This window comes from Anomaloglossus baeobatrachus, chromosome 1 (genome assembly GCF_048569485.1).
Source record: "Anomaloglossus baeobatrachus isolate aAnoBae1 chromosome 1, aAnoBae1.hap1, whole genome shotgun sequence".
In the NCBI taxonomy this organism is placed as follows: Eukaryota; Metazoa; Chordata; class Amphibia; order Anura; family Aromobatidae; genus Anomaloglossus; species Anomaloglossus baeobatrachus.
In genome coordinates, this window is record NC_134353.1 from 471,426,217 (window position 1) to 471,439,822 (window position 13,606).

Here is a 13,606-nt window from a genome sequence, read left to right on the forward strand (position 1 = left end):
TTCGATGTCCCAGCGTGGCGTTCATTTGTCCATAAAACATACATTTCTGAATCATTTGAATAGAATTTGAATAGAGGGCCACTGGAGCCGGTGGTGTTGGTGGAGGTGGAGGAGGAGAAGGAGGAAGAGGGCAAGGTCAACATACAAATGGCCACATTGGCAATAGCACTGTAAAGTGTTATGGAGTACGTATTCCAACTTTCACACTAATGATATAGGGGATGCAGAAAACTACAAATGACTGCCATCCCTCCCCATTGTATGTTACAGGGCCCCCTAAAAGCCCTAAGATGTCTGAGATTTGAGGACAGTCAATGGCCCTTTCTACATTTGAATAGAGGGCCACTGGAGCCGGTGGTGATGGTGGAGGAGTAGGAGGAGGAGGAGGAGGGCAAGGTCAACATCCCAACAGGCACATTGTAGCTGACCTTTTAAAGTGCTGTCAAATTTGTCCCAAAAAAGGAAGTGTGAGACAGACACCAATAAAATGTATAAGTTACAGCCCTTTCTAATCAAAAAAGGAGGAAAAATGTAAAAAACAAAACGTGTGAACATATGCTAAAGTGGTTTTTTTGGAGGTCGGGGCTTGATTTGACGTTTTATTACAGTTATTAGGCACTAGAAACTGTTTCTTAGCAATTTCCCCTCTTTTACTTTGGTTTGAGAGCTGTTCTGGTGACTACGTAAATGCCACGTGGTGCTCTGACCACGTTATTCAAAGACACCAGAAATGCAGTCAGGCACCTTCTACAGGCTGTGCCCATACTGTTTCAGCCTTTTCCCATCCATTTCAGCCTTTTCCTCAGTCACCACAGGTCACCGACAGGTTCAATGTAAAATTATTCGAGTTTCCTATAGACTTACATTGGGGGTCGAATATTCGCGAATACTCAAATAGCGGCGAGGTGTTCGCCAGATATCCGTCGAAGTGAATAATAGGGTATTCGATCATCCCTAATTGTTACCCCTCTATAAATCACTTGTAAGGCCACATCTGGAATATGGGATCCAGTTTTGGGCTCCACATTTTAAAAAGGACATTCAGAAGTTAGAGTCAGTTCAAAGGCGGCTAACTAGACTACTACAAGGAATGGAAGGCCTCCCATATGATGAGAGGTTGAAAAAGTTAGTTATGTTTAGCTTAGAAAAAAGAAGTCTCAGAGGAGATCTCATTTATATGTATAAATACATGTGTGGTCAATATAAAGGACTGGCACACAACTTATTTCTTCCAAAGACAATACTAAGGACCAGGGGGCATACACTGCGAGTGGAAGAAAAGCGATTACGGCAGCTAAATAGGAAAGGGTTCTTTACAGATAGAGCAGTCAGACTGTGGAACGCCCTACCACAAGAGGTAGTAATGGCAGATACTATAACAGCTTTTAAAAAAGGGCTGGATGATTTCCTCAGTACACACAACATTGTTGGTTATAAGTGACTTAGTGACCAAATGTAGAACTGGTAGAAGAAGGTTGAGCTAGATAGACCTAGGACTTTTTTCAACCTAAGTAACTATGTAACTATGTAACATTTAATGGAGAATTTATGGTCTGATTATGTCATTTGTCATGTGATTTTCTTGTATATATACTATGAAGAAAAAAGCATTTAGCAGATTGTCTTTTCCTTTATCCTCTTCCACCATTTTACCCAGACTATTTTTGAGGTGGCCAACACTATCCTTTTTGAGTTTCTTTCTTTTTATGTAGCCGAAAAATGAGTCTCTCTGTTTCAATCTTTTCTGCAATGATTTGATTTTTACAGATTTTATTTAATTTTCTATAAGTATTTAATGCCTCCTCACTTCCCTCTTGCTTCCCTCTTGCTTCAATTCTCTAAATGCTTTATTTTTGCCATTTATTGCGCCGCTTACATGTCTATGTAGCCATAGTAGTTTCCTCCTATTTCCAACTTGTCTATTCCCATAGGGTATATAGGGTATATACTGTGCACAGGTCATATTCCGGATTCTTATGTGTCCCATTTGCTTTTGTACCACCCCGCGCTCGGCTACAGCCGAGCCGCTTGGATCCAGGCTCGTTTGTGGGTGGACCCGGGGTCACTTCACTCTGAAAGGGGCTGGCGCTTTGAATGGGTTGGGTTTACGGCCGAGGCCGTAGTATTGTTTGAGTTAGTGATGCCACCCACGGTTTGTGGTGAATGTAGACACCACCGCTGCTGTTTACTAGGCACCCGGGGAAGATGTTGCGCAGCAAAGGTGTTAACCCCTCCGTGGACAGGGGTGATGGCCCCGGGACCCGATTGGTATGGTATGTGGGTGCTGGGCGGTGCGCGGCCCGAGAGCACAGTAGTACTCACTATGACAGATGCACAAGATTCTCTAGTAAACCAAGATGGTGGTGGTCGGTGTCCGCAGCCGGCTGCGTCTGGTCCCCCAATCGGGTTGGTGGTCTCCGCCTTTCTCCTGCACTCCTGCACCTTGTGTGTAGTTGTGGACTGCCCGTGCTTCAGCAACGGGAGTCTGCTCCCCGGTGTTGTGTATGTCGGGAGAGCCCATTTGCCCGCAGACGCTGGCCCGTGGGATCTCTTTGCCTGGGCGGTGGCTTTTTATCCCCGTTGGTGGGCTGTTGTCTTCAGTCGGAACTTGGGTGGGAAAGGACCTAGAGTCCAGACCTCAATCAGTTAATTACCTGGGTCCACTGGTTTCTGGACCAAGTTTCAGGGTCTGAGTACCCCCCTTTGTGCTCCGGTTCCCAGTTGGTTCCCCGGTTCGGTACTGGCGGGCCACTACCCTATCCCAGTCCCTTACGGTTCCACCGAGCCGTCTTCCCGGCTCCTGCAGGCTGAGGCCACCGTCTGCCTCCTAGCCAGAGGTGACTGGGCTCCGACCCAGACACCTGTTAGACTGTGGCAGACCTGGGCACAGGTCTGCCTCTGCACTTGAACCTCACTCCTTGAACTCCAAACGTAAACTACTTGTTTTTCCTGCCTCTGAACCTGTGAACTCCTCGGTGGGCGTGTCCAACTGCCTGGGCACGCCCCCTGGTGTGTCCATCAAACCCTGAGGGAGGTGACTAGGGTTTTAAGGTTGGCTGATGACACCTTTTTAGGGGACGGGTGTTGTGCAAGGGCCTACCTGTGACTACCTGGCTAGTCCAGGGCGTCACACTTTCTGTACTTTTATTTCTCACAACATTGTCCCAGCTTATGGCACTAAGTTTATCTCTTATATGTTGGAAATTCGCCTTCCTGAAATTTAGTGTCCTTGTACCCACTCTGTAATACATCTTATTAAAGGACACATAAAAACTTATTATTTTGTGAGCACTATTACCCAAGAGATTGGCGGTCTGTCTTATTGGTTATTATTAGATCTAGCTCCCTTCTTGTTAGGTCCTGAACCAGTTGGGAAATGTAATTGTCTTTCATTGTTGTCAGAAAACGGTTTCCTTTGCTGAACCTGCAGGTTTCTGCTCCCCAATTTATATCAGGGTCGTTGAAGTCCCCCATAATAATGACTTCTCCCTGATTTTCTGTCTCATCTATTTGCTTTATGAGGATAATTTCTGCTGCTTCTATTATATTTGGAGACTTATAACAAACCTATACCTATAAGTATTTTATTATTCTTTCTCCCCCCCGTAATCTCTACCCATAGAGACTGAACATTTTCATTAGTTTCACAAATATTATCACATAGGATGGTTTTAGTGGCAATTTTAGATATAAACAGATACTTCCCCCTCGCTAATTTTTAGTCATTCCTGAACAAACTATATTCCTGTGAATTACCAGCCTAATTCCTTGACATAATCTTTAAGAACCTTCCACCTACATCTAACTTTGTCATTTGTGCCGATGTGCTCCATGACTGCTAGGTCCTTACCAGCCCCATCCAGTAATCTCTCAACCTAATCAGCGATGTGCCAAACTCAAGCGTCAGGAAGACAACACACTATTAGGGCAATCTATCACAAATACAGGGATTGACCCTCTGTTCCCCTAATAACGGAGTCCCCACTACAAGCATCTGTCTGACCTGCCCTGCACTCCTATTTCCCCCTTACTGGAGCAGACACTTCTACAGCTGTTAGAGGACGTGTGTTGCTGCAGCAGTGCTATCTCTGTACTGACATCACTCTCATCTGCCAATTTAGCAAACTTGTTGGGGTGTGCCAGATCAGCAGCACTAGCCCTCCTGGCACTATTCCTTCTATGCTGACTTTTGTTACCCAGCTAGGTATCTCACTGTCCTGGAGCTCTATAGTGCACTTTTTCCTCACAATCTCCCCAGCGAGCAAATGCTCAGTGAGCAGCAAACTCCTTTCCATATTGTCTATGTATATCAATGTTACCGGATGCAGTACCTGGGCTTCCAATTGTACAACGTGCACACATCTCGCACAGCAGTATGCACCCTCAACAACTATTCAAGGATTGCATACATGCAACAAGATCTACACTGGTTGGCATTGTCAATAATGAAGCACATGTTCCTAATAGTGATTGCATAAGATATTTGCAATATTAAACAAATAAATACAAACAGCAATTCACTATGAGTTACTCCCTTCCCATATAAGTGAGTGGCTGCTTATATTGGAAGAGACTTACCAATGTAAAACAATGGGTGCGAGAAAAAAAAATGGACAGCACACGGACCATCTGTATGCTGTCCGATTTTATGGTTACACTAGCTGTAGTACCTGGCGTTGCCCGGGATAGTAACTGTCTCTCTGTCACTCTCCCAGTCTCTGTCTATCTGTCTCTGTGTTTCTGTCTCTGTGTTTCTGTCTCTCTGTCTGTCTCTGTGTGTCTGTCTGTGTGTCTGTCTCTTTCCCTGTCTGTCTTTGTCTGTCTCTGTGTGTCTCGTTGTCTCTCTCTCTCTTGGTCTCTGTCTGTCTCTATCCATGTCTGTCTCTGTCTTTATCCATGTCAGTCTCTGTCTGTCTGTGTTTATCTCTCTGTCTATCTGTGTCTATCTCTCTGTCTGTCTCTCTGTATCAGTCTCTGTCTGTCTCTCTCTCTCTCTCTGTGTCTGTCTGTCTCTATCTCTGTGTCTGTCTGTCGGTCTGTCTCCCTCTATCTCTGTGTCTGTCTCTCTCTATTTCTGTGTCTGTCTGTCTCTATCTCTGTCTGTCTGTGAGTCTGTCTGTCTCTATCTCTGTATAAAGAGAGTAAAACCTGGCTCAACCACTCAAATAGGTGTAGGTGCTCTGGAGAAAAATCGAACAATATAGAACATGTACTCCGGCACACTGAAGAAAATTGCGAAGAAGAGTCCAATATGATGCTCAAAAAAATGTCTTTATTACAAATGTATATTTTGTCCAACGTTTCTACCCGTTGAGGGTTTTCTTCAAGGACTAATATGTGATAACAGGAAAAGAAAAAGGGGTACATTGTCACAACAATATATTGTACATAATTATTACATAATGAGAACATGTATCACATACACATAAAAGTGAAAAGAAAAAAAGGGCAAATTCATCTTGAAAAAATATATATACACAGGTTATGAGCATTCCATAAAGAATGTACATGAGAATCACCCATGAACAAAGTAAAGTAAATTCAAATGAGATAATCATCCCCTCAGGGATCAAGCATAATGTGTTCATACAGAGTCTGAGGACTGAAAGTCAAGACATACCTATGATGGATGAGACTAAAGTTCTTAAATGAGCACCAAATCACGTCAGGTGAATCAAATTTTGGTATCTATAAAAGGTACTAGAAGGTGAAACATGAAATGTTATTGTTGTGAACAATAATGAGAAAAAAGAGAATGGCGGGGGTTGTGTCAAAGGTATACCTAAGAGCCAGTGTTGGGTATCAAGACATCAGTTCATATGAACAAAGAAATGAAAGAGAGACCACAGCCGTTCTGGGAAGTTAAATGAGAAAGAAAATACATAAATTCACTGAAGGTGTCATGTTTAAAGACCCGTGACATATCAGTTCACCTAAGGGGCATACCTTGCTAATGAGGCTAGTGTGTTATATCCTTAAAGGTCATGGAAAAACTAGTCCTAGATGTAAAAGATCATATTTATGTTAACAATAGAAAACATGTAACAGGATTAATGTCACGTATTCCCCCTGAAAGGGTATACCTCATGAATAAAGCCAACTTGTGTCAAGGGTCCAGGGTCCCGGTTTAGATCAGATTAACCAATGTAGGCGAATAATTCATACTGTGATATACATAAAAAACGCATCTGAATTATACGTCAATGAATAAAAAATCTGGTATAGATGTCACTGAGAAGTTAGAACCACCTAAAATTGTGAGTACCATAAACATGGGAGTGGGTCTCAAATGATTCTACAGAAGTTAGGGGAGATCAAAATGAACATAAAAAAGACCTCACCACTAAATATGAACCTCACGAGTGTTGTGCTGTACCAGCCACAGGTCCAAAGGAGGTGAGTGTATGCTGTAGTGACAATAAAGAAAATCATACACAGAACATGTAGAGTGATAATATAAGATATAATGTCACTCCCTCAAATGAACAAATGTTAGAGAATCCATCATACCTCATTAAAGTGGTAACTTACGTAGTATAGGTGAGGCTACCTCAGTTGTGTGGTAAATCTGCAGGATTCATATCTGTTCAACATATATGCAGAAGTGGCTGAAATGATGACAAGAGAGCATATAGATCACTAATGTGTGAGGGTCACATGGGATATATGGTGGTAAAAGCGACATACCTGTCTTAGTGTTGTCTGTATATAATGCTTTAAACAAGGGCTGGCCAAAGGCTCTATAAAGGGGTAGAGGAAAGGGTTAGGTAAAGAAACTAAAAGTGGAGGCTGAAAGTTCCGTAACATACCTGTGTGTAGGATAATGACCACGTGTGAGACGCCAGACGCCATGTGTAGGAAGTGCGGGGTATTTATGCTGAAACAGGAAGCGTCAGCTTCCAATGAGAAGTGGACCGCATTTGACACGCATGCGACCGTAGGCGTGATGACGTTATGCCCCGCGCATGCGCGGTAAAGCCAGACGCCGCTACTGCAGCGTCAGCCCCGCGTATGCGCGGAAGGCAGAGTCCACACGCCTGCGTGTGTGTAGAGTGAATCAGGGTGAGACAGGGCATGCGTCATGATGCCCCGCGCACGCGCGGTGAGACACGCCACCGGAGGCCAGCGCCGTCCCCGCGCGTGCGTGGAAGGCAGACACACACGCGCCCAGGGTGTAGTGTCCTGCGCGCGTGTGCGTAGGGACCCATGGCCGGAGCGCGCCCAACGGGGCAGGGCGCCACGTGTGACGCCGTGCACCGCGAGCGCGCGGAGGACAGGGGACCTTGCGCACGCGCAATGAAGGAGTAGATCGCATAAGAAGATTATACAAACCAGAGTGTGAGTGCCGAACACATTTCGCAAGTGGCGTGCTAGGTGAAAGTGCATTCAGGTGTTGTGAGTGACCTAAGGAAAAAAGAGAAAGAGTTAGAATCATAATAGTATTGACCCCTATTATACTCATGGGGAAGAGAGGTCATGGAAATAAAATACAGTTTACCACCAATATATCTGTCATGCTATACATCATCAGAGGAATACCTAAGTGATCACATCGTATTCTCGATTTTATCCATGGGGTTCCAAGGTTCTCAGAGTATGGATCCAATATGCCTCACGTTGTTTGATACAAGTAAAATATATCTTTGTACCGTGTTAGCCAGTAGAGATAAAAAAATTGTTTAAAAGAACAGAGAGTCCTCAGTGGTTGATACCTTTTAATGGCTAACTGAAAAGATGGTAATAATTGCAAGCTTTCGAGACTACTCAGGTCTCTTCATCAGGCATGGTATAACACAAAATCTGAAGAGTCACGTATTTATACACAACAGGACTAAAATAGAAAAATATGTCGCTGTCCAGTTGTGCGCGTTTCTTCAGAAGTGTCTTTAGTTCCATAAAGATGCGGTACATTCTGGTATCCTCCATTTTGATACAAGTAAAATATATCTTTGTACCGTGTTAGCCAGTAGAGATAAAAAAATTGTTTAAAAGAACAGAGAGTCCTCAGTGGTTGATACCTTTTAATGGCTAACTGAAAAGATGGTAATAATTGCAAGCTTTCGAGACTACTCAGGTCTCTTCATCAGGCATGGTATAACACAAAATCTGAAGAGTCAAGTCCTGTTGTGTATAAATACGTGACTCTTCAGATTTTGTGTTATACCATGCCTGATGAAGAGACCTGAGTAGTCTCGAAAGCTTGCAATTATTACCATCTTTTCAGTTAGCCATTAAAAGGTATCAACCACTGAGGACTCTCTGTTCTTTTAAACAATTTTTTTATCACGTTGTTTGAGAATCTTTATCCTATTCCCACCCCTTCTTATAGGTGGTATGTGTTCAAGAATCTGAAATTTTAGTTGAGCAACTGTATGTCTAAATGTGACAAAGTGATGTGGAATGGGCAATAGGATTTGTTGGCAACGGATAGTAGACTTATGTTTGTTAATACGGTCCCGGATATGTTGGGTGGTTTCCCCAACATATCCGAGACCGCACGGACACTTAATGAGGTATACTACAAACGAGGAGTCACATGTCAAATAGTCCCGAATATGAAACACCTTACCGGTGTGTGGATGGGTGAATGTGTCCCCTCGGGTTAAATTGTTGCAGTGCAAACAATGTAAACAGGGATAATTGCCAACTTTAGGAGTCCCTAAAAAGGTTTGTCGTGTTGTTCTGGTAGAGGACCCTATATCGGCCCGTACTAAATTGTCTCTAAGATTCTTTGGTCTCTTATAGCAGAACAATGGAGGTTGGGAGAACTCGGAAACAGTGGGATATGCAGTTTGTAATAATGGCCAATGTTTCGCAACGATACCCTTAATCAGCGGTGAGAACGGGTGATATATATTAACACACGCTACACGAGGCATATTAGATCGGGTTATATCAGGTCGTGATATACGATTATTAGCTATATGGGCAGGATAGCCTCTGGATATGAATTTCGAACCCATTTCTTGTAATCTCAGTTCTCGTTTTTCTGGATCCGATACAATTCTCTCTACTCGTTTGTGTTGTGATATAGGAAGAGCCCTTTTGGTGTGGGCTGGATGACAGCTTGTGAAGTGAAGAAGGCTATTCCTATCAGTAGATTTCACATAGAGGTCCGTGTCAATGTGGCCCCTAGGAGAGAGTTGTACCAGAGTGTCGAGAAAACTGATTGAGTGAGGATCATGATGTATGGTGAAAGTGAGGCCTGGTCTATATGTGTTGATCTGTTGGAAGAACTCATCTAAAGTGGAAAAATAACCATGCCATATCATAAAGATATCATCAATGAATCTTTTCCATATCACTGAATGTTTCTTCCAAAGGGGATTCTCATATATGTAAAGGGCCTCAAAATGCGCCATATAAATGTTTGCATACGGGGGTGCCATGTTAGATCCCATCGCTGTGCCCCTGCATTGTAGAAAGAATGAGTCTTCAAAAATGAAGAAATTGTTTTCCAATATTGTGTGAATGAGGTCCATGCAAAAGGATTGCTGGGCTGTAGTAAGAGTACCTTGTAATTCAAGGAACCAATCTACCGCCTGTATTCCGTCGGCGTGTGCTATGCTAGTATATAAACTGTTGACGTCTAGTGTGACTAGTAAACAGTTAGATGGAATATCCATGAGTGAACGCAGATGACCAAGAAAATCAGAGGTGTCTCTGAGGTAGGAAGGTATGGTAGGAATCAGAGGTGTCAAAATTCTGTCTATGGTAATGGCTAGTGGGGACAACACAGAATCAGTGGATGCTACAATCGGGCGGCCGGGTGGCGACTGAAGGTTCTTATGGATTTTGGGCAAAGTGTAAAATACTGGTGTGACAGGATCCGTTTTGATTAGGAAATCCGCCAGTTTATTATCTATGCTTTTTTGTGATAGATGATAATCCACTAAGTCTTTTATCTTAACTTGAATGTCTCTGGTTGGATCCCTAGGGATGGGAAGATATGTATTCCTGTCCTGCAGTTGTTTAAGGATTTCAGAGACATAATAGGTTTTGTCCTGAACCACTATCGCTCCACCCTTGTCCGCGGGTTTAATGACAATATGGGTATTGTCCTTGAGGGTGCGAATGGCCCTATGTTCTTCCGGTGTAATGTTACTCCTTACTCTGTAATCACCCCTCTCAATGAATTTTAGCGTCATATCAATGTCTTTGGAGACCAGTGAGATGTATGTCTCTACAGGGTGATAGTGTCTAGGTGGGTTAAATTTGCTGGGATGTCTCAGGTTGAGATTATGTAGGGCAAAGGTACCAGGGATGTTATCAGTACTGGACATGGACATATCAATGTCAGAGTTGGAAAAGTGAGCTTTCAGTCGTAAGGTCCTGTAAAACCGTCTAAGTTCCTGGTCTAATTGAAAAGAATCGAATGGTGGAGTTGGGCAAAACGTAAGGCCTTTCTGTAATACCTGTGTCTCTGTAAAAGAAAGATTATATGAGGAAATATTAAACACTAGATTCATCATACCTGAGAGCGAGTTTGTACACGATACGGTGTGTACGCCTTTCCTCTTCCCCCGCCTGGTCGCCCTCTTGTTGATTGTCTTTGTTCTAAAAAATGGGGCGGCCGGGTGAAGAATGAATCACTGTCCGAACCTGAGGAGGCCGAATATCGTGAGGGACCCGGAGGTCCTGCTGATCGTCTTGGAAAGTTATCGAATGACCGCCACCTATAGACTCGGTCTCTGGAGTAGTCCTCCTGGTCACGGACAAACTTTTGGCGCTTCCTTTCTTGTAAGGTTTTCTGAAATTCTGAAATGGTATCTTGCGTTTTCTTATGGATTTTATCCCATTCAGTGCTGGGTAAACTATTGGTAAGTTGGTCCTCAATTGAACGAATTTTAGGTCCGAGTTCCTCTATTTCCTTCTGTAAGAATTCTATGGTCAAAACAATGATGTCCATTGAACATTTATTTAATATGCTCTCGAACTTTGAGCAATAATCAGTATTTTCAGAAAAAAGGGTAGGTCAAAGGGATACCCTCAAACCCCTCGGGATACGCTGTACTTTATGATATTGTGCCAATGTGGCACAATGTAGTTGGAATGCAGTCCGTTTTCTAAGTTCCTTCTCATAATCGCGTGTGCGAATCTCCTCTGAGGGTGTTGATAAAAAAGAGTCCGGAATCGTTACTTTCGACAATATGTCAGTGACTTCAGTCGCTCCATAAGAAAAAGTAGAAAAAGACATGGAAGTACAAATTGTAGAAAAAGAGTCGGGTTTGGGTAGGTGGGGGCACAGGTCAAAACGATGAAGTATAAAGAGAGTAAAATCTGGCTCAACCACCCAAATAGGTGTAGGTGCTCTGGAGAAAAATCGAACAATATAGTCCACTTCTCATTGGAAGCTGACGCTTCCTGTTTCAGCATAAATACCCTGCACTTCCTACACATGGCGTCTGGCGTCTCACACGTGGTCATTATCCTACACACAGGTATGTTACGGAACTTTCAGCCTCCACTTTTAGTTTCTTTACCTAACCCTTTCCTCTACCCCTTTATAGAGCCTTTGGCCAGCCCTTGTTTAAATCATTATATACAGACAACACTAAGACAGGTATGTCGCTTTTACCACCATATATCCCATGTGACCCTCACACATTAGTGATCTATATGCTCTCTTGTCATCATTTCAGCCACTTCTGCATATATGTTGAACACATATGAAGCCTGCAGATTTACCACACAACTGAGGTAGCCTCACCTATACTACATAAGTTACCACTTTAATGAGGTATGATGGATTCTCTAACATTTGTTCATTTGAGGGAGTGACATTATATCTTATATTATCACTCTACATGTTCTGTGTATGATTTTCTTTATTGTCACTACAGCATATACTCACCTCCTTTGGACCTGTGGCTGATACAGCACAACACTCGTGAGGTTCACATTTAGTGGTGAGGTCTTTTTTATGTTCATCTTGATCTCCCCTAACTTCTGTAGAATCATTTGAGACCCACTCCCATGTTTATGGTACTCACAACTTTAGGTGGTTCTAACTTCTCAGTGACATCTATACCAGATTTTTTATTCATTGACGTATAATTCAGATGCGTTTTTTATGTATATCACAGTATGAATTATTCGCCTACATTGGTTAATCTGATCTAAACCGGGACCCTGGACCCTTGACACAAGTTGGCTTTATTCATGAGGTATACCCTTTCAGGGGGAATACGTGACATTAATCCTGTTACATGTTTTCTATTGTTAACATAAATATGATCTTTTACATCTAGGACTAGTTTTTCCATGACCTTTAAGGATATAACACACTAGCCTCATTAGCAAGGTATGCCCCTTAGGTGAACTGATATGTCACGGGTCTTTAAACATGACACCTTCAGTGAATTTATGTATTTTCTTTCTCATTTAACTTCCCAGAACGGCTGTGGTCTCTCTTTCATTTCTTTGTTCATATGAACTGATGTCTTGATACCCAACACTGGCTCTTAGGTATACCTTTTACACAACCCCCGCCATTCTCTTTTTTCTCATTATTGTTCACAACAATAACATTTCATGTTTCACCTTCTAGTACCTTTTATGGATACCAAAATTTGATTCACCTGACGTGATTTGGTGCTCATTTAAGAACTTTAGTCTCATCCATCATAGGTATGTCTTGACTTTCAGTCCTCAGACTCTGTATGAACACATTATGCTTGATCCCTGAGGGGATGATTATCTCATTTGAATTTACTTTACTTTGTTCATGGGTGATTCTCATGTACATTCTTTATGGAATGCTCATAACCTGTGTATATATATTTTTTCAAGATGAATTTGCCCTTTTTTTCTTTTCACTTTTATGTGTATGTGATACATGTTCTCATTATGTAATAATTATGTACAATATATTGTTGTGACAATGTACCCCTTTTTCTTTTCCTGTTATCACATATTAGTCCTTGAAGAAAACCCTCAACGGGTAGAAACGTTGGACAAAATATACATTTGTAATAAAGACATTTTTTTGAGCATCATATTGGACACTTCTTCGCAATTTTCTTCAGTGTGCCGGAGTACATGTTCTATATGTCTCTATCTCTGTGTCTGTCTGTCTCTCTCTATCTCTGTCTCTCTATCTATCTCTGTGTCTGTCTGTCTCTCTCTATCTCTGAGTCTGTCTGTCTCTATCTCTGTGTCTGTCTGTGTTAGTCTGTCTCTCTCTCTGTGTCTGTATCTCTCTATCTCTGTGTCTGTCTGTGTCTCTGTGTCTGTCTGTGTCTGTCTGTCTCTTTCCATGTCTATCTCTTTTCCCGTCTGTCTCTTTCCCCATCCGTCTCTTTCCAGGTATGTTTTGTTCCAGGTCTGTCTTGTTCCCGGTCTGTCTTGTTCCCCATTTGTCGCTTTCCCCATCTGTCTCTTTCCCCGTCTGTCTCTGTCTCTTTCCCTGTCTCTGTTTATTTTGCTGTCTCTTTCCCTGTATCTTTCCCCATCTGTCTCTTTCCCCTTCTGTCTGTTTCCCTTTTGTCTCTTTCCCGGTCTGTCTCTTTCCTTCTCTGTCTCTTTAACTGTTTCTGTCTCTTTCCCTGTCTCTGTCTCTTTCCCTGTCTGCCTTTGTCTGTCTCTCTGTCTCTTTTGCTGTCTG